The 23,643-nt window shown below is 38.0% G+C and overlaps 1 protein-coding gene across 1 annotated transcript in view; it reads right to left on the bottom strand.

Annotated features, from left to right (window-relative positions):
- Positions 1–18,960, bottom strand: part of LOC106874493 (tetraspanin-5) — a 55,942-nt gene extending 36,982 nt beyond the window's left edge. The window contains exon 1 of the mRNA XM_089339788.1: positions 18,899–18,960. The gene's annotated coding sequence lies outside the window, so the exon portion shown is untranslated. The remainder of the gene's footprint in view (positions 1–18,898) is intronic.
- Positions 18,961–23,643: the final 4,683 nt, after the last annotated feature.

Below are 23,643 nucleotides of genomic sequence, written 5' to 3' on the forward strand. Positions count from 1 at the left end.
TTAGACAACAATTTATTCACTGCACCCTGTATACATACATATACAAATATACATGCATACATATCTGTATACACACACTCATGCACATATATATAGAGAGAGAGGGGGAGGGAGAGAAAGATAGATAGATACATGCATGCATACATAGATATACATATATACATATGTACATATACATATATATACATATGCACATATACATATGTGCATACACTCACACTTACACACACACACACACACTCACACACACACACACACAGTTGACATGAATTCATTCATTTTCATCCTTATTTTTCATCAACAATTTTAATAAACCAATCATTAGAAAATTACTATTTTTAAATCTCACAAGAGATATTCAGCAACAGTACTTTGTAGTAAAGATTGTTTGCCAATATAACATGGCAGTCCTGGTTTAGGACGAATGTTGCTGTAATTTAGCCCCAGGAGACATGGTTTCCATCTGGCTATATGACATGATCTGTGTCCTTATATTTTCGAACAAGGGAATCTAGCACCCCCACTCAGCTCAAAACAATATCTGTGTATCACAATTTCCGGGTTATTTGCCTTCATCAACACAGAATAATTGTTCAGCTAGAGGCTGAATTACAGCAACATTCATCCTAAACCAGGAATGCCATGCTATGTTGGTAAACAATCTTTAAAACCAATTAGTAATATATTCTCCTTCAGGTTTCATATTTTCTTGTCAATGTTCCACTTCCTTGTCAATACCTTGATGTTTGAAATTACTGAAGGCTTCATCAAGCCGTGTTTTCCTTCCCACAACATTGTTGAACAAAATGCTTCACAGACTGTTGGCAAGCAACCAAGAAAAGCAATAGTCAGAAGGTGCTATATCAGGAGAAAATGGTGGGCATGATAGACTTCCTAATCAAGCTCTTGAATAGCCTTTTTAGTCAAATTAGCAACGTGGTGGTGAGCATTACTGTGTTGAAGAAGCCCACCATGTTACCTATCAGAGCGTTTCAGCTGCGATGCCTCATCGAGTTGGTATTTTAGCTGAACATGATCCACCCTTTACGATCTCACAAAGTGCAGATCATTGTCTCGCACAAATGTAGCTCTGATGTTGTGTTACTTTAGTCAACACCTTGACACTTGTTTGGTGAAATCTAATGTGGATTAATGTGGATTGTCATGGATGAGTTCAATCAATCAGTCTCCAATGAATTGAACAGGTCAACCAAAATGTGGAGAGTCTGTGGGATTGAATTTCTCCTCCTCAAAGTAAGCAAACCATTTCTGGGCAGTTCCTTCAGTAACGGTGCCTTCTCCACAAACATCTCAAGCCGATTGGAACTTTGAAATTAAGGAGAATCAGGGGTCAAAAGTGCTAATATTCTTCTGTTTGGTATATGCAGTAATGCACACACATTCATACACACACACTTCCATACACACACACTTCCATACACACACATACTTTCACATACTTACACATATGCAGTAATGCACACACATTAAAACACACACACAGACACAAACACACATTCACATACAAAAACACACACACACACAAACACACACAAACATACAAATACAAACGTACACACACACACTAACACAGACACATTTATGGATACTTAAACACACTCACTAACACACATACATACACATAGAGACGAACACACGCTTTGGACTTACAGTATCAACAAGTTGTCCAAACCCAACAAACAATACCCTGAAATCATGTCACCTGTTATTGCTTATAAAAATGAATCAGGTAAACTATGGGTGTAGGGGGAAGGCAGAGGTGAGAGTGAGGACTGTTGTTCTAGCTTGAATGTTTGGTATAGGGTCATGGCCTTTCAGTGAAATTGCAGAAAGAACGGGTGATAGCAACATCAACTCACCTGACTGGTGAACAAAGAAACACTACACCTGGTTTAGTTGTTGCTATTAGTGATTTATCATATCTGAGCCTTTACCTTTCTACTGTAAATTACTACTTACCTATAAAATGATTACCTTTACCTGGCCACAGCTAATTACCAAAATACATATAAAATAATTACTTTTACCTAGCCATTGTTGATTAATATAGTACCTATCAAATGATTATTTTACCTAGCCACTGCTAATTACCACAACAAATATAAAATAATTACTTTTACCTAACTATTGTTAATTAATATAATAACTATAAAACAATTACCTTTATCTGGCCACTGTTAATTACCACAATAAATACAAAATAATTACCTTTACCTAGACATTGTTAATTACCACAATACCTATACAATTATTACCTTTACCTGGCCATTCTGAATTAATATAATACCTATAAAATGATTACCTTTACCTGGCCACTGCAAATTACCACAATACCAATAAAATGATTACCTTTACCTGGCCATTCCGAATTAATATAAGACCTATAAAATGATTAACTTTACCTGACCACTGCTAATTACCACAATACCTATAAAATGATTACCTTTACCTGACCACTGCTAATTACCACAATACCTATAAAATGATTACCTTTACCTGCCACTGCTAATTACCAAAATACTTATAGAATGGTTACTTTTACCAAACCATTCTTAATTAATATAATACCTATAAAATGATTACCTTTACCTGGTCATTCTGAATTAATATAATGCCTATAAAATGATTACCTTTACCTGACCACTGCAAATTACCAGAATACCTATAAAATGATTACCATTACCTGGCCATTCTGAATTAATATAATGCCTATAAAATGATTACCTTTGCCTGACCACTGCTAATTACCACAATACCTATACAATGATTACATTTACCTGGCCATTCCGAATTACTATAATACTTATAAAATAATTACCTTTACCTGGCCACTGCTAATTACCACAATACCCATACAATGATTACCATTACCTGGCCATTCTGAATAAATATAATACCTATAAAATGATTACCTTTACCTGACCACTGCTAATTACCACAATACCTATAAAATGATTATCTTTTCCTCACCACTGCTAATTACCACAATACCTATAAAATGATTACCTTTAACTGACACCTCATAATTACCACAATACCTATGCAATGATTACCTTTACCTGGCTATTCTGAATTAATATAATGCCTATAAAATGATTACCTTTACCTAGCCATTGTTAATTACCACAATACCTATACAATTATTACCTTTACCTGGCCATTTTGAATTAATATACTACCTATAAAATAATTACTTTTACCTGGCCATTCTAAATTAATATAACCCTATAAAAGGATTACCTTTACCTGACCACTGCTAATTACCTCAATACCTATAAAATGATTACCTTTACCTGCCACTGCTAATTACCAAAATACTTATGGAATGGTTACTTTTACCTGGCCATTCTGAATAAATATAATACCTATAAAATGATTACCTTTACCTGGCCACTGCTAATTACCACAATACCTATAAAATAATTACTTTTACCTGGCCATTCTGAAATAATATAATACCAATAAAATGATTACTTTTACCTGGCCATTCTGAATTAATATAACCCTAAAAATGATTACCTTTACCTGACCACTGCTAATTACCACAATACCTATATAAAATGATTACCTTTACCTGCCACTGCTAATTACCAAAATACTTATGGAATGGTTACTTTTACCTGGCCATTCTGAATAAATATAATACCTATAAAATGATTACCTTTTCCTGACCACTGCTAATTACCACAATACCTATAAAATGATTACCTTTACCTGGCCATTCTGAATTAATATAATACCTATAAAATGATTATTAGCTTTACCTGGCCATTCCGAATTAATATAATACCTATGAAATGATTACCTTTACCTGGCCATTGTTAATGTAATACCTATGAAATGATTACCTTTACCTGGCCATTGTTAATGTAATACCTATAAAATGATTGCTTTTATTTGACCTTGAAAATACCTGAGATACGTATAATGTAGACAAGTCAATGGTTCTCTTTTCATGAAAATGTTAGCTGTGAATACTGAAATGATATAAAAATATGTTATTGCTTTTAATGAGAAAGAAAAATGGCTGAGAATTTTCTCATGGGTTTGAAAAGAACATAAAAAAACTTTCCTGCTCTCTGACCTTCAGCTTCTTAGAAATGACAGTGACCGGCAACCAAATAGAACAAATGAAAAATCAGAAAACCTGTATAAAATTAACTGGAACAAAAATGATAGAAAATGTCTCACTAAATAAATAGTATATAAGAAATATATATACACACAATTGCACGCAAAATACATATACACATCATCATCATCATCATCATCATCGTTTAACGTCCGCTTTCCATGCTAGCATGGGTTGGACGACTTTACTGAGGACTGGTGAAACCGGATGGCAACACCAGGCTCCAATCTAAATTTGGCAGAGTTTCTACAGCTGGATGCCCTTCCTAACGCCAACCACTCAGAGAGTGTAGTAGGTGCTTTTACGTGTCACCTGCACGAAGGCCAGTCAGGCGATACTGGCAACGGCCACGCTCAAAATGGTGTCTTTTATGTGCCACCCACACAAGCCAGTCCAGGGGCACTGAGACTAGTACAAAATATATTTTACTTATTCAAGCAGCCGTAATTGTACAGCTTTTCACAAAGTTGTATCATCTTGCATATTCAAAATCGAATGGAAATTGTAGTTGTGATCCCTGTGCCAGTGGCACGTAAAAGGTACCAACCGAATGTGGCCAATGCCAGTGCTGCCTTGACTGGCTTCCGTGCAGGTGGCACATAAAAAGCACCAACCAATCGTGGTCGTTGCCAGAACCCTCTGGCCCCTGTGCTAGTGGCATGTAAAAAGCACCAACTGAATGTGGCCGATGCCAGTGCTGCCTTTACTGGCTTCTGTGCAGGTGGCATGTAAAAAGCACCAACTGATCAAGGTCGTTGCCAGCTTTTGGTGTTAGGAAGGGCATCCAGCTGTAGAAACACTGCCAGATTAGACTGGAGTCTGGTGCAGCCTCCTGGCTTCCCAGACCCCAGTCGAACCGTCCAACCCATGCCAGCATGGAAAATGGACGTCAAACGATGATGATGATGATAACCTTCACCAAAATGTGAATCATATTTGTGCATCACTTATAGAACTGTGCATGAAATAATTGCTAAGTTAAATCATATTTGAATTTCATTATTTTAATCTTCTAAGGTGGTGAGTTGGCAGAACTGTTAGCAGAGTCATTTTGTCTGTCTTTGTGTTCTGAATTCAAATTCTGGTGAGGTCAACTTTGCTTTCATCCTTTCAGGGTTACTAAAATTGAGCAAGGAGGGGTGGGGCGATGTTATTGACTATCCCCTCCCCCAATATTTCAGACCTTGTGCCTATAACAGAAAGGACTATTTTGGAGTAAAATTGAAGGCAGCAACTTGGCAGCAATTGTTAGCATTATTTCTTGCAGCTCCTTGCATTCTGAGTTCAAATTCTGCCAAGATCAAACTTTGCTTGTCATCTTTTTGGGGGGTTGATAGATTAAATACCAGTTGTGTACCAGTAATCAATGTAATCAACTTACCTCCTCCCCTGAAATTGCTGGCCTTGTGTCAAAATTTGAAACCAATGTTTTAATTTTCTCTCATATTTGAAAAAAAATTCACACAAATAAACAACTTCATACACACATCCATATACACACACAAAATCTTGTTATACACAAGTATATAGTTGCACATAAGAACTGAAGTACTTAATAACACACACACACACACACATACATACACACACATTCAAACACACACACATACACACACACAGATACAAATACACACACACACACACACACACACACACATACACAGTGATAAGACCTTTGGGATGAAGGAATTGTACATTAAACAGCAGAGTGTTCAGCCAAACCATAGTTTGCCCTAATGACCCCTGTTTAGATCGCTTCCAGTTTTCCATGTCTGCTAACCTTTTTTCAACTACAACTTTAATCCTTATGCTCTCCAACACCAGCTGGTGTGGTCTCAACATAGGCTACACCATAAACGCCATAACAAACCAATCACCTTTAACTCTTCAGCATTCAAACTAGCCATATCAGGCCTCTCAAACCTATCCTACAATGTCATTCTAAAAATAAACAATCACATTGAAATCTCAAAGCTACAAGATAATATGTGATAAATTCAAAGCAACATGAATAAATAAGCATTAAGCTTTACAGAATAACCTGAATGCTAAAGGGTTAACGTCCTTCATTCCTTGATTCAAAAAATTCAATAGAAACTATATTTTAACATTTCTTCCAGAAAACCAATCTCTCATCTCCTCTGTCTTCAGTTACTTTATTCATTCAGCTTCTCTTTAACCCGATTTTCTCATAATTTTCCTCCAAAATAATCCTCACCTGATACTTTGATGGAGGCAGCTAGTCGATTACATCGACCCCCACCCCACCCTCACCAGTACTTAACCAGTACTTTTTTTTCATTGACTCCGAAAGGATGAAAGGCAAAGTTGACCTCAGGAGGATTTGAACTCAGAATCAGAATGCAAAGAGCTACTGCAAGAAATACTGTGAAAGCATTTTGCCTGACACGCTAACGATTCTGACATCCCATTGCTTTCAGTTTTACTCCAAAATAATCCTTTTCTACAATAAGCACAACAAGGTCTGAAATACTGGGGAAAGGGGATAGTTGATAACATCAACCCCAGTCCTTAGTTGGTTCCTATTCTATCAACCCCAAAAGATAAATGGCAAAGTCAACCTTGGTGGAATTTTCACTCAGAACGTAAAGATGGAGAAAATGCTGCTAAGCATTTTGCCTGGCATCCTAATGGTTCTGCCAGCTTGTTGCTTTATTTTACTCCAAAGCAATAAAACAAATTTCTTTTTTTTCTTACTCTTCCTTACCGAATTCTTCCATCAATTGTATCTGATGAAGCAAAATGTGTCTTCTCTTAGAATGAAACTTTCCAGCATTTGTTGGAGTGTCAAATGGTCAGGGTACTTTATGCTGTCTGTCCAAGCTTTCTGTACTCTGAGTTCAAATTCCACTGAGAACAACTTTCCCTTTCATGAACGTGGATGGATCACATGGTTAGAATGTCAAACAAACAAATGGGCTGTTCTGTTAACTATTCTAACAATGAGTTTCTGGGTTCAAATTCTGACTTTTCTCACCAGTAAAAAAAAAAATAAAGAATAAAAGATGTAGTAACATTTCTGTAAAGAATTGGACCAAGAGACAACAGCAACAATGGAAAAAGTCATAAATATAGAAAAACAATAGAAACATAGTGTTTTCAGCTTGATCAGTTGATCAGATGATTAGCTTCTAGCAGCAGCAGCACCACCACCACCACCACTCCTTCAAAGTTGGATCCTCTGACTTCAATGCACCTGTTGTAGCACTCCAGCCTACTTGTAAAGGCCCCTATGGAAGTCCTCCAAAGTGAAGGTGTCCATTTCATGACCCTTGTCACAGCTCATTTCATCTTCTCCTTTATCTTGGGGAACAACCAAAAGTCACTGGGAGCAAGGTCTGGAGTGTAGGGAGGGGTGAGGGATAGTTTTGATGCTCACCTCTTTCAAGTAGTTTGTTACCAGAATGGAATTGTGGACAGGTGTGTTATCCTGGTGGAGCTCTGAGAATTGGCAATGAAATTTCTCCCTGAACCTCCTCAAAACCCCTACAAAGTACTCTTTGTTGACCGTCTGGTCAGAAGGAACCCAATGGACATAGATGATACCCTTACTATCAAAAAAAGGGCTCATTATGAGTGGACTTGTTTCTTGGATCTGGGTGAGTGAGGATGCTTCCATTGGGCACTCTGTCTTTTAGTCTCTAGATCATAACATTAGATCCAGCTTTCATCACAGAACACCAGAGACTTGAATAATCTTGGATTGGAGATAATAAGCTTCCCCTTCTGTCACCTGAGCACTCTTGGAACAAACTTTGCAAAAGTTTTGGGCTTATTGAGATTTTCATGAATAATTCTGTGTACACTTGTCACATCAACTTCAAACTGTGTGCTTATTGTTATTACAGAGACACGGCTGTTGTCATTCAAACAATTGTCTTCCAGTCCCAACCGTATTCTGCAAACTAGCCAACTGTGAGAAGCAGTGTTTAGCAGATGGTGTTCAAAGTGCTGTTACAGCCTTCTTCAATCTGGAATAACAAAAGTTGGTGGCAGCTCAGCCTATCAGATGTATAGTAATTATATATTAAAATCAAAATAATCTAGGACAGCTATAACCGCCTCTCCTAAAAAAAAAGTCTCAAAACTTCAGGAATTCACCTTGTATATGCGTGTCTTTGTGTGTGTGTGTGTGGGTGGGTGTGGGTGTGGGTGTGTGTGTGTGCATGTGTATGTGTAGATGTATGAATGGATGCATAAGCATGTATGTACCGTGTTTCCCTGAAAATAAGCCCTACCATGATTTCTCAGGATGTTTTTAATATAAGCCCTACCTCAAAAATAAGACCAAGTCAAAAAGGCATCAGCTTGTTAGTAAGACCATATGATGTTTGCAAAATAAACCAACTACCACAGCTTGGCAAGATGAGTGCAAAAAGAACGAGTTATTCTGTGGAGTACAAGAAAGAAATTGAGGAAGAGTACATAACAAGAATCAGCAAACAGGTGGATGAGAGAGGTGCTAAGAAGCGCAAGTGTGGATCAGGTCAACAACTGTTATTTTCAGAGCTGGAAGATATCACCTCAGGATAGATTGCTGACAGAAGAACAAAGGCTTTGGTTGTATGCAGGGCTGATATTCAAGAATTTGCTCTTGCAATGGCACCACAGTTGGATATACCCGCAGAAATATTCAAAGCATCACCTCATTGGTTGGGAAACTTCTTTCGACAATATGAGCTCTCTCTAAGAAGATCGACAACACTGGAGGATGGAGGATGCTGAAGTAATTCAATGTGCACTTGCATTCAGGCCCTTTGTGATGGCATCGATGTTTCTAAATACAATCTCTCCCATATAATTGCTATGGATGTTTTTCGAGCGAGATCGTTGCCAGTGCCCCTGGACTGGCTCTTGTGCTGGTGACACATGAAATTTCTTCGAGCGAGATCGTTGCCGGTGCCCCTGAACTGGCTCTTGTGTGGGGTTGTTGTTGGATTTTTGAGCGAGATCGTTGCTGGTGCCCCTGGACTGGCTCTTGTGCGGGTGACACATGAGGTTTCTCGAGCGAGATGAGCATGGCCGTTGCCAGTACCGCCTGACTGGCCTTCGTGCGGGTGTCACGTAAAAGCACCCACTACACTCTCTGAGTGGTTGGCGTTAGGAAGGGCATCCAGCTGTGGAAACACTGCCAAATCAGATTGGAGCCTGGTGTAGCCATCTGGTTTCACCAGTCCTCAGTCAAATCGTCCAACCCATGCTAGCATGGAAAGCGGACGTTAAACGACGACGACGATATATATGTGCTGTGCGTGAGAAGATCCGGCAAGCCAAGTGAGATCGTTGCCAGGGCCCCTGGACTGGCTCTTGTGCGGGTGGCACATAAGATGCACCATTTTGAGCGTGACCGTTGCCAGTGCCGCCTGACTGGCCTTCATGGGGTTTTCGAGCGAGATCGTTGCCAGTGCCCCTGGACTGGCTTTTGTGCGGGTGGCACATAAAAGACACCATTTCGAGCGTGGCCGTTGCCAGTACCGCCTGACTGGCCTTCGTGCGGGCGACACGTAAAAGCACCCACTACACTCTCTGAGTGGTTGGCGTTAGGAAGGGCATCCAGCTGTAGAAACTCTGCCAAATTAGATTGGAGCCTGGTGTTGCCATCCGGTTTCACCAGTCCTCAGTCCAATCGTCCAACCCATGCTAGCATGGAAGGCGGACGTTAAACGATGATGATGTTGATGATGATGAGACTGCAGTAATTATGGGCCAAGGATCTAAAACAACAATTGAACAGACAGGTGCCATGTCAATCTACATTGCCTCAACAGGTTACAAAAGTGCAAGAGTTACTTGTATTTTAGCAATTTGTCTTGATGGGAAAAAGTCCCACTGCTTATCATCACAAAGGGCAAAATTGAGAAAATAGAAAGAGTTTCAGATATTTATGTCCTTGAAAAGGAGAAGGTTTGGTGCACACAATCTGTTATAAGAAAATGGGTTGATTTAACTATGCCTCTTGTTCTACATGGTTCTCAAAGACGTCTTTTAGTCTGGGATTCAGCCAGTACTCATCGTGCAAAAGATATGAAAACAGTTTCTTTCTAAAAGAAGAATTGACCACATAATGATTCCCGTGGGAATGACTTCATATCTACAAACATTAGGTCTTGCAATAAACAAGCCCTTCAAGGATTATTTGCGGATGGAAGTGAATGAATATGTTGAACATAGAATGGAGAGATATCAGTGTGGAAACAGTGTGTCAAACCCAACCTCCAAGAATGCATGAAATAAAATTACTGACAGTTGTGTTGCCAATGCATTACGAGCAGGGTACTTGGACAAAATGTGTTCATTTATGGAAAGTTATATTGCCAAATGTTGAGAGATTGGGGTCCATGAATCTAGAGGTAATGAATTTGCAAGACATTCAGTCTGAAGTTCGGTTTTTGATGATTTATGGCGATGTTCCAGAAGAGGACGAAATGTTTGTACTTGACTAAAAACAATAAGCAAATAAATAAACTTTTGATAACTAAAAACATGGGTTTCCTTTTTACAATTTTTTTCTTTTTACACGAGGACAAGAGACTATGTTGTCTTTCTTGGATTTTTTCCGCAAAAATATAAGGCATCCCCCGAAAATAAGCCCTAGTGCGTTTTTTGGATGCAAAATTGATATAAGACCGGGTTTTATTTTCGGAGAAACACGGTATATAAATGTGTGTATGCCTGTGTGTGTGCGTGCGCGTATGTACATACAGAGAGAGAGAGCGAGAGGTAGACAGAGCGCGAGAGAGTGAGCGGGAGAGAGTGAGCGAGAGAGAGAGAGAGAGAGAGAGAGTGAAAGAGATTATAAATGGAACCCTCACACTGAATATAAATGCACTGTAATTTCTGAACACCTATTAGATAATAGGCAGTTACCTCCCGTGAGGGTGTAGAGTTGCCTCCCTTGGATGTTGCGTAAATTTTCCTATTTTTCTATGGATATTTCTAGTGATCTCACTAAACCCTTTTATCTACTCGAGACCCAGCTTTACGATGCGAAATTACTAATTGTACACTGCTCCACACTAAATTAAAATCTTCCATCAAAATTTTATAATAAATTATGTTAAATTATGTTACAAACACCAACATCTATGTGTGTGTGTGTGTGTGTGTGTGTGTGTGTGTGCGTGCGCGCGTTTGTGCTTATGTTTGTCCCCCCTCCACCGCGTGACAACAGGTGTTGCTTTGTTTACGTCTCCGATACTTAGCGGTTCGTAATAAGGCACCGGCAGAATAAGTATTAGGCTTAGAAAAAACTCAAGCACTGGGGTAGATTTGATCAACCAAAAAACCCTTTGAGGTAGTGCTCCAGCATGGACTGAAACAAAAGATAAAAGCTAAAAGATGAAAGTTTCTTATTTTATTCAAACCCTAACCAACTTCACATTATTAATTGTTTTCAAAACTAATTACAATCTTTAATTGATATATTTTTTGTGATACGCTGGGTGTTCAGACTAAATTTAATGATTTTTATGTTTCCTTTTTTTTTTTCAGGAATAGCTTGATATATTGATGAAGAGTCAATGGTGTTGGAGAGCATAAAGATTAAAGATGATGTAGTTGACAAAAATTTAGCAGAAATCATGGAAGACTGGCAAATTATGTTTTGACTGAACACTCTGCTCATCATCATCATCATCATCATCATCATCATCATCATCATCATTATCATCATCGTTTAACGTCCACTTCCCATGCTGGCAGGGGTTGGACAGTTTGACTGAGGACTGGCAAGCCAGGAGGCTGCACCAGGCTCCAATCTTATCTGGCAGGGTTTCTACAGCTGGATGCCCTTCCTAATGCCAACCACTCTGAGAGTTTAGTGGGTGCTTTTTACATGCCACTGGCATGGGAGCCTTTCAGGGGCCATTGGCATTGACCATGTTTGTATGGTGCTTTTTATATGTCACCGGCACGGAAGCCAGTCATGGGGAACTGACATCAACCGTGTTCGCATAGTGCCTTTTACGTGCCACCAGCATAAGTGTTAGCCAGGGGTCACTGGCATCAACCATGTTCGGATGGTGCTTTTTACATGCCACTGGCACAGGAGCTCTTCAGGGCTCACTGACATTGACCATGTTCAGATCGTTCTTTTTATGTGTCACTGCACGGGAGCCAGTCAGGTGGTTTAATGTAAAATTCCTTTATCCCAAAGGCCCTGTCAGTCTGTTTTTCTGGCAAAGAAATTATGAAATCTGTTGGATTCCAATTTAGGACATAATGGCAAATGTGGATTCTGCTTCTTCCAGAAGTGCTAACAGTCATTTTTATCATTTTCCCTTTGATGATAAGCAAAGTTTTGTGCGATATGTGTAAGGTTTGCAAATAACTTTTGATTCATTTTGTTTTCCACTGTTTCACGTTATTTCTGACTTTTATTAACTTTTCTTCAGCTTTGGAAGGAAAATACAATTTGAAGAAAATCTAAGAACCTACGTGATGGAACCTTGTTGAATTTCACTGGAATAACCCAATATTGGAAAAGAGTTACTTGTATCACAATGATCTGCACCGGATATCAAAATGTTGATGTCATGCCTGCTGCTTAGTGCTTTGTGAATGCTGTAAATACTCTATGAAGTGACATGAAAAGCAGCAGCAGATACTACAAAGCCATGGTCAGCAGGAAGGACCACAGCAGACATTCTCACTGCATATGCATGAAATTCATCACCACTTTAAACAGGACCTTAGGCTCAATGCAGACAGCTATGTAAAGCTGCCGGAGATTGTGGTCAATCTCTGGCTAGAAACAGTTGTTGCTGGAAAGCCATATGTGTGGCAGCAGAATTTGGCTCCTTGCCATACCACCAGAAAGCATCAGAAGTGGTTGTCAGAGAATTTCTATGACTTCACTAACCCTAAATTCTGGCCTTCTAATTCCCTGGATTGTAATCCCATGGATTATTATGAGTGGGATGTGGTTGAGAATGACACCAACCTCTCTGTGTGCAACACCAAAGCCAAGCTGATGGCCAAGATCATGAAGGTGTTTAAAGATCTTCTCAGGGACACAGTAGGAATGCATGTGCCATGTTTCAGAGCCACCTTGAGGACCTGGAGGAAGCTGATGGCAGCTACTTTGAGGAAACTGTTATCACCCAGCCATAATCTCATTGCTATTTTTTGATTTTTTAAAATGGTTTTATTTTTGGATGGGATCTTGTGTTTTCGTTTCCTTTTGTGCAAACTTAGCTTAAACTCTTTGCATGGTTGTCGCATCTAGATGTAATGAGATTTAGTTAAACTCTAACCCATCATATGTGTTGTTCATTTGAGATTTTCTTAACATGACTGGTTGGTAGGAGGAACATTCATTGTATTCTTCGCTATCTTTGTCATTGTCATCGTTGTCATCATTGTTGTTGTTTGTCACTGTTGTCATTGTTGTAGCCGTCATCATCAACATCATCCTCATCATCATCATCATCATCATCACCATCATCATCAATATCATCATCAACATCATCATCATCATCATCATCATCATCATCATCACCATCAAGTTCTAAAATTGGCACAAAGCCAGAAATTTGGCAAGAAAAGGAAAAGTTGGCCCTGATGATTGACTGTTACCTTATTAATCAACCCCAGAAAGATGAAAGGTTAAGTTGAACTTGGTAAGATTTGAACTCAAATGTATAGAGCTGGAACAAATATCACAAAGCATTTCATCTGGTGCTCCACTGATTCTGCTTATCCATTGCCCTCGTCTAGTAATATTAATCACTGAATTAGTCTGAAGATTACCTGTTGATAGAAATATTGGTTTCAGATTTTGGCCCAAGGCCTGCAAGTTCAGGGGAGGGGATAAGTTGATTACATTGACCCCAGTACTCAACTGGTACTTACTTTACTTATTTTATCAATCTCAACGGGATGAATAGCAAAGTCAACCTTGACAGGATGTGAACCCAGTATGTAAAGAAGGACAAAATGCTGCTAAGCATTTTGCTCACAAAGTAAATATTTATCCCCACTTCAAAATGGAAGTTCTGATGGAACAAACTATATATCACAGGGGTGTGAGGGGAGATGAGTCGCTGCTATATCTAGTGGTTGAGTGTCCATCACTGATAAGACCAAAAAAGGTTGAGATCATAAGATCTAGTGGTCTGAGCACTGGAGGTGCATATTGCACCAAAAGTTAATATGAGAGTTTCTCTCATGGCATTTACCACAGTATTGTTTGTTCTGACAGAACATCCATGTTTAAGTGGAGATAAATATTACCACATGGTTTTGAGTTTAGTCCCAATGCATAGTATCTTGGCAAATGTCTTCTACTTCAGCTGCTGACTGACCAAGGCCTTGCGAATGATTTTGGTAGACAGAAACTGAAAGAAGCCCAGCGCGCGCGCGTGTGTGTGTACATATGTCTGCCTCCTTGTCTTAACATTGCATGATAGTTGTAAACGAGTGTCACTGTCATACAAGCAGTGTTGTTCACTTCCAATAATTCACAAAAACACGACAGGGAAATATAACCTTACCTGGAAACAGTGAAGGTTGGTAACAGGAAGGGAATCCAGTCATAGACAACCTGCATCAAATAAACTCTGCCTGATCCATACAAGCATGGAAGAGCTGACACCAAATGATGATGATGATGATGATGGTAACAATTGATGGGAGTTGATTGATTTCTGTTTATCACTTCCCACCACAAAAATCGACCTTAAATCCAGTCAAAAAGTCATGGAGGTCAGAAAGGTAAAGTTACGTTATTTACATTATTTACATTTGATGGATATTTGTCTTCATCTTGTTTGTTGTTAACACAATGTTTCGGCTGATATACCTTCCAGCCTTCTTCAGGTGTCTTGAGGAAATTTCGAACCTGGGTTCTCATTCCTAAGGTATTTTACAATGTTGTTATCATTATTATTATTATTGTTATTATTATTATTATTATTGTTATTATTATTATTATTATTATTATTATTATTCAGGTCACTGCCTGGAATCAAACTCGGAATCTTAGGGTTAGTAGCACTCTTAACCACTACGCCATATGTTCATTGGCATATGAATAATAATGATATTAATAATAATAATAATAACATTGAAAAATACCTTAGGAATGAGAGCCTAGGTTCGAAATTTCCCCAAGACACCTGATGAAGGCTGGAGAGTATATCAGCTGAAACGTTGTGTTAACAATATAGAACTGTATTAAGGTAAAGTTAGTTCATCAATTGGATTTATATTAGTATTGTATAGCAGAGAAATGCTTCATGAGTTGTACGTGCTGAGCTGAAATCTCCTTAGAGATTTTTCTTGAGAAGATGAATAAAAACGATGTATTATGGGGTACCTTTCACAACCATCATCAGCACCAGCTTCTAGTTTAACCGGTTAATATTGGCACCTGTCTCCAAGTAAACCAATACGTTTGTGTCTGTTACCAGAGTCAGATAAGCATTTAAAATTAGCAAAAAAGGAAGCCTTCTTTCATTCCACAAGAATTCATGAAAGCAGTCATGGGTATGTTAAGGGGTCAGCTAAAATTCTCTGCCCCTCCCCTACATATTTATTATTCAGTGTCAATGAGATGGGACCATATACAATATGCCAAGTAGATGGTATGTAAAGTTGAGTGAACAAAGGCAGACAACTCTTAGTCTTTCCAAGTTACAAGACAACCTCTTAAATGCTGGTGTCATTACAACATATCCAGTCCACACTCTGTAAAAGTGGGGGGCAGCAAATGAACAAAGACATTGTAAAGCAGAAATGAGTTTTACTCTTGTCAAGGCTAAAACTAGCTTTCTAGTGCTGGTGAAATGATAAAAGGTATCCCCTGCTTGGATATATAGAGGGGGTTGGTGATAGGAAACATCAAATAGTAAAGTCCAAACTTAAAAGAGAATGTATGATTGAGATGTGGGTCCACAATCCATCTAAAAAGGGTAATAATACAAAATAAGGGCTCACACTGTGAGGACAATGCCCTATACAAATAATGCCAGTATAGAAAAAGAGATGTGAAATGGAATGATGATTATGATGATGATGATGATGATGATGATTGTGGTGGTGGTGGTGGTGGCGGCGGCGGCGGCGGCAATGATGATGGTGGTGGTGATGATAACAACAACGATGATGATGATGATGATGACGATGACGATGGCAATGACGACAACAACAACGACAATGGGGGTGAAGATGAAGTTGCTGATTATGTCGATGAATGCAAGATAATGTTATCCAGTGTTCCTATCAGCTGCAGCCAGTCACTCAAGTATAGAAGATGTAAAACTCTGCTGTGTCTCCTTTTTATCCCCCTTTCAGTCATTATGACTGCAGATCCTGGTACCAAGCCACAGAACAACATATGTATTAGATTAGAGCTAACATTAAATGCAATGATCATGAAAATACTATTTAAAAATACTTATGTAGCATCAAATAAAGAAGGCATCATTGCCAGTACTGCCGGACTGGCCCTCGTGTCGGTGGCATGTAAATAGCACCCACTACACTCTTGGAGTGGTTGGCATCCAGCTGTAGAAACTCTGCCATATCAGATTGGAGTCTGGTGTAGCCATCTGCTTCACCAGTCCCCAGTCAAATCGTCCAACCCATGCTAGCATGGAAAGCGGACGTTAAATGATGATAAAAATATCATAGTTTAATGATTTTAGCAAGCATGGAAGACAACTCAATGCATGTTTCAAGCTTATGAAACCTCTTCAGCAAAGCATGGACTGAAGTAATTATGAGACACTTATAAGGCAGATATATTTTTTAATGTTTTACTCGGAGAAAGAACAACTGTGCTCATCACTTTTCCAGGGACCCTGAGACTGCTGGGAGAAAAAGTAGCAACCATGACTTTTTCTAGAGTCTTCCATGATTGACAGGAGGAAGACTAGCTTCATTGCCCCTTTATTAATCCTCTTAAAATTCTTAGAATATATCTTACTGTACCATGCATAAAGTATAATGTTCATAGGATGAAGATTAAATCCAGAAAAGTAAAGAACGTGATTTTATTTAACAGATACGCCCGTACAAATTAATATATTTCAAAAGCAGAGTATGTTTTATCTTGATCAATCAACATAAAAAGTTGAAGAACAAAACTATTTCTAACATACCATGTATAAATTAACCAACTTCAAAAACAGGGTCTATGTACTCAGTGCAGAGTACAGTATGCTACACAATAGTGCACAGTGTTCCCAGATTTCTGATGGCCTTGCTCAATATGTAGGAAAGGTGTTAGAAGGAATTCCATTTGATGTATCTAGTACAAGCTACAGACATATAAGAAGTGCAGTGAGATCACAGGAAAGTTAAATGAGAAAGTAGTCTTTGTATGTGGAAGATGCAGAAAACACTAAGGACACACCACACACATGAGAATGTCCAGGAGAGTCCTTAGATGCCAGGTTTCTCAAAGCTGGCTAAAATGTCCTTCACTGTAATATTTGAAGAACTCTGCTAAGTAAGGGAGATAACTGTTATTACGTTCAGATTATCTGAAATTAAAACTTTCTGTTTATTCTCTTAGTTATTGTTGAAAACCTTTGTTAACACAAGACACACACACATACACACACACACACACACACACACACACACACAAAGCAGAATGTTTCCCACTAGTCTGGGTTGTATTGAGTAGATTCAGGTCATTGAATGTTTTTAAAGGAAATTACGTTTTATGAAAATTACTGCAAGCTAAGAAAGATAGCTTTTATTTGTACACTTGCCACTCCTTTTCACATGCACCAATACACACACGCACACACACACACACACACACACATATATTTAGAGAGAGAGGGAGAGAGATATATACTTACATACATATACATACACCAGATTTTATAATAATATTCTACTCATTACCCATTTTCTCATACTGAATATATACGACGCAGTAAATGTTTTCTGCAGATATATTCCTGGAATTAGCGCGCCAAAACGAAGACTTTTGAATTTTACCATTAAGCTGTAATTAGCAGAACCATATACACGCGCACCCATGGCGGTGGGCAACTCTGTATACGATTCTGATGATTGCGGTTACATTACAAATCAGGCTGAAGAGGAATGGACAATCGGTAAGATTGTTAAATCCGAAATCGGTACCTGTTTAAGAATGCTTTTTATGTGATTTTAAATGTCTTGCCCGCTCACGTTTTGGTATGCTGCTATATTTCATGTTGAGAACAATTTAGGTCTTAATAGACACAAGATGTGATCTATTTCTAGCACATTAATTGTCCACGTTAGTGGTCAACGTTATTTTTTTTAAATGTACCTTAATCCCCTGAGATTGCAGATACTATTTCTGAATCTCTTTGATTCTTTAGATGTTAATTAATATATGATTAATTACCAGATTTTATAATAATAATAATAATTATATATATATATATATATATGAAAGGTTTGAAAATGCACTTATTTTTAAAATATTTATTTACTTAACCGGTTTCACTTTTTTAGAAAAAGATTATCAAAAGTCTCTGAGAATAATAAAAAATGTTAAAAAACAGTTTGAGTATTAAAATGCATATATACATTCTTTGATGATAAAACATATTTAAAGTATAAAGCTTTGTATGAACTTTGTAGTGTTACATACTGATTATCACACATTTTCTGATAATAAGATGAAAATGTTAAAAACAGTGTATGAAAATACATATATGGAAAAATACATATACATATTCTTTGATAATCGAAAAAAGTTGAGGAGGAACTGACCTGGCTTTTTTCTCTTGTGTATATTGAGGGAATGTTTTGCTGTCTTAAGAGACAGTATGACTGGCTAGCTGGGGTGGGAGGAAGGAAGAGTTAAAAGAGATTTTTTAATTTATTTTTAGTTGGTCTGTGAGCTGGTCTGTCATGGTTCACTGGTTTTTGGGACTGGTTTTGTGAGAGTGTGTGTGTGTCTCTCTGTCCGAGTGGGTGTGTTGTTTTAAATATCCTTGTGGTGTGTGTGTGTGTGTGTGTGTGTGTAAGCAACCGTATGTGTGTGATGGTTCATATGTATGTGTATGTCTGTATGTGTGCGTGTGTGGCGTGTGTACATACTCATATACACACGCCACACACGCACACATACAGACATACACATACATATGAACCATCACACACATACGGTTGCTTACACACACACACACACACACCACAAGGATATTTAAAACAATACAAACTGTTTTTTTAACATTTTTTAACATTTTTTATTATTCTCAAAGACTTTTGATAATCTTTTTCTAAAAAAGTGAAACCGATAAGTAAATAAATATTTTTGAAATAAGTGCATTTTCAAACCTTCTTTCATATATATTTCCACTCGTACGGTATTCCACAACTTTACTTTATTATATACTAGCAGAAATACCCGGCTTTGCCCGGGTTAAAGAGAATAATGAAATCTAAAAACGCCGTCTAGACTACGCAACCCTCAACTGTTAGTAGCTACGATACCATATTTCTACATTAATAACTCTCCAATCCATGCCAGCATGGAACATAGACATTAAGTGGAATGCCAGTCTCTCATCTAGGAGGGCCTTGAAATCAATGTTACCAACTGGGGACTATGTGTGTCGCAGTGATAATAAAAAGACCCAAAGGAGGTCTGCAACGAAATAATTTTACTCAACACTTTGCAAGTGAATCAGTGGAGGCAAAGATGCGTCTCATTTACTTGACAATTTATGCACCACATTGCAGAAATCCCAATGTAAGTATATCTGAAAGGGTAGTCTTACACTGTTGTACTGTTGAATTACAAATAATGCTCATCTGTTATGTTCGGGTTAAAATTTCATCAACATCAAAAATATATGAATTTTCATGGGAGTTATGGCCGTTATACATAGAATATAATTTCCAAATTTCATAAAGATCCGTTCAGTACTTTTGACGTAGTTTTGGATAAGAAAACAAATGACTAAAGTGTGTGTTTGTGTGCATGTGTTTGTGTGTCATGGGTGTATATATGTATAGATATCTGTATGCATGTATATATATGTATATATGTGTACATATTACATGTACATCTATATATATATATATATATATACATCTACACATATGTATACATATACATGTATGCATATAGATCTATATCTATATATATCTATGCATATACGTGTACATATACATGTATATGTATACATATACATCTCTTTCTCTCTCTTTCTCTCTTTCTGTCTCTCTCTCTGAAAGTATCTGTCATTACAGTATCGAAATGTGATTGTTTCAGTTAGTGGAATAACGTGTACATATACATCTATATGTATACATATACATCTCTCTCTTTCTCTCTTTCTATCTTTCTTTCTCTGAAAGTATCTGCCATTACAGTATCGAAATGGGATTGTTTCAGTTAGTAGAATAGTTTCATTTTTAAAGTGAAAGTATTTGACATGAGTGTTTTTGTTTCCCTTTTGACACGTAATACTTAAATAGTGGAGGAGATATTATGTTGCCGTGGGCTCGAACTCTGCAAGAAGTTAAAAAATTTTTTTGACTAAAACACAACCGGAACCCTAAGTAAGGCATGTGTAAAATTTGAATGAAATTGGTTGCGTAGTTCTCGAGTTTTAGGGATTCACACACACAGACAGACAGACCGACAGACAGACACACATTCTCATTATATATATATATATATATATATATATATATATATATATATGTTTTTTTTTGTCAAGTATATAAACTCCAGCGCTTATCCTCATTTTATAGATTTCTGTTCATCAAATCACAAAGTCAACCTATTTTAGATAATAACAACTCTTTAGTGACATAAAGACCTATAAAGTATTTATACCAATTAATATTAGTATACACAAATACAGATATACACCTATACATACATAGTAGCTGCTTTCTCATATACGAGCAAAGCCATTGCTAGAAAGAAACAGTGAAACAAGTCATTGATGATACAATGTGAAGTCCTTGTATGATTCTTGAGCCTGACCAAAGATTTGCACCATTCTATTGCATAATGCACAGTTCTGCTGGCTGGCAGAAGACTCCATACTGTGTCACAGTATGGAGTCTTTTCATGTCTTTTCAATCCTCCATCTGAGAGGTACACCTTTGCAAAGGTTGTACACGTTCTGTTGTGAACAACAGCCATATCACAATTTGCAATGGGTTGATTCCTGTGAGTTCTCTGTTGGCTGACCAGGCCTGCATGACTCAAGCATTTCCTTCCACAAATCACACACAAAAAAAGCAACACTCCTTCATTCTCCACAGGTTCATTCCTTCTAAGCCTTCTAATCTTCTCATGCTTTATTTTCTCTCTTTCAAACCTCGAACAACCACTGTGCACTCCTTTCCTCCATCCATCTCAGTCTTGTGCCTCCCTCTCCCAACCAACAACTGAAACTCCTGTCTGAGTCAGAGGAATTCTGAGGCAGTCCTTGAACATCCCTTTAGGTTTACGTTGTGTCGATGCCCCCAGATGATGAAGTAGGCTAGCCTAAGACGTAGATATAGAGGGAGAAGTCTTCCAGCTCACCATGCTTAGGAAGTCTTTCATTGTTCATTCTCACCAGATGTCTACCCCAACTCAAACGACTTCGCAGAAACATCAATTCTACGCTCCTACTACTACTTCCCTCAAGTATCTCCACAACACTGATGACCATTCTCCAATTTATCCCAAGAATTTTCCTAAGACAATATTGATGATATTGTTCCAAATGCCTGAAATGCTTATGATAAACCACTCATGTCTCATTTCCATAGAGCAACGATGGCAGAACACGTCTTATAAATCCTTAACTTTAATTTGGAGAGATATACTATGGTGCGACCATAGGTGCCTGTCAAGCTTACCAAAGGCATTTACTGATTCTATGTGAAATTTCATCATCAAGACCAGCAGTGATCAAAGTACTTCCGAAATAAATGAATTTAGTTACAACTTCCAACCTTTGTCCATACACAGTTACGGAAGGTTCCATATAAAGTTACACACACACGCACACACACACACTGGGTGTTCGAAAAAAATGTACACACAGAATACATTATTTACAACGGACGGATATGTGTACTCATCTTGTTTGTTGTTGTTATGTTTCGGCTGGTGTATTCTCCAGCCTTCATCAGCTGTTCTGGTGGACTTTTGAACCCAACCCTTTATTTGACTAGATGCTATTTTTTCTTTTGATACTATTTCCCAAGTCCCTGCCTGAGAGTGAACTCAAAATCTAATGCACGAATTCTACAAACAAACAAAAATTTAGTTATCAGCTATTAAAAGTGTGTATACATTTTTTAGTGACACCACCTCTCCAACAGAGCTTTTTGATTGGTGGTGAAATGGTAAATATTCTGGAGTTAAACATCAATACAACCAAAAACCATTAATGCAGAATGACTGAAGAATTATACATGTGTAATAATGGACTCGCTTAAGATCTGGAAATATTATAGATAAAATAATATCTAATAGTATCCTATGGATGTGAGAATATAGTCACTATCTACCTACCTATCTATCTATCTGTCACTGCACATTTTTCATGCTTTCTTTTTAGGGAGTAAAGCTTCAGATCCTTTAGTCTCTCTCAGTAGCTCATGTTTCACTGGGTCAATCTTCTTTGTGTAGTGGCTGGTACTGGATTGCCTCAAGTTCCGCCACTAGTTTGATGCTCTGCAGTGACCAGAGTTGGAAGCAATAATCCGGGTGACAGAGAGAGTAAGTTCTCCATAGGAGTAGCATGGTATCCTTTTTTCTGGTTATAAATGCTTTCAGAATCCATCCAGTGACTCGCTTCCACAATGTTGCCATCTTGGTAATGTGCACATGGAATGTTGTATCATTACACATGTGGGTTCTGTAACAGACACCTTATAGCCTTAGATTGAGTTAGTTAAGATTTCATTATAGCTAAAAATAATGAAAACCTTAAATTGGCACCCTTTTTGTAAATCATCAGCAGAATTTCACCATAGCTAAAAATAGATCGTCTACCTCACTGCTGACTATAAATACAACACAGGGAACAGTAGATGGGCAGTCTGAATCTAGTCTCTGACTCGAACGTACGAAAAGCGGTTTTAACTGCTATCAACTCAGCCAAGATATGCAACAACCCAGACCAGCGGTTTTCACTGCTATCAACCAAGCTGAACCAAATACATGCTTTCTCCGCATATAACTCGTAGCTAGTTATACACGTTTGTAATGTAGTGATATCTTTCGATGTCCAATCAATGCAGTATCATTTATGCTAAATAAATGAAATTATACTCCGATTACCGAGTCTCTGCAGTTTATTCAAACCCAACAGACCAACTCACTACGACAGGATACAACACCACTACAAAATGGTGATCCTGACTTAAGCAAGAACCACAACCTTCATCAAAGTTTACTCGGCACCACTGGAATACTGATCTCCGTACCTGCAGCAATAACCGTCCAACCAAATCCGAAGAACCATGCCGACTCGCCACATCATGGACTCCAG

This window comes from Octopus bimaculoides, chromosome 22 (genome assembly GCF_046866305.1).
Source record: "Octopus bimaculoides isolate indiv1 chromosome 22, ASM4686630v1, whole genome shotgun sequence".
Lineage (NCBI taxonomy): Eukaryota > Metazoa > Mollusca > Cephalopoda > Octopoda > Octopodidae > Octopus > Octopus bimaculoides.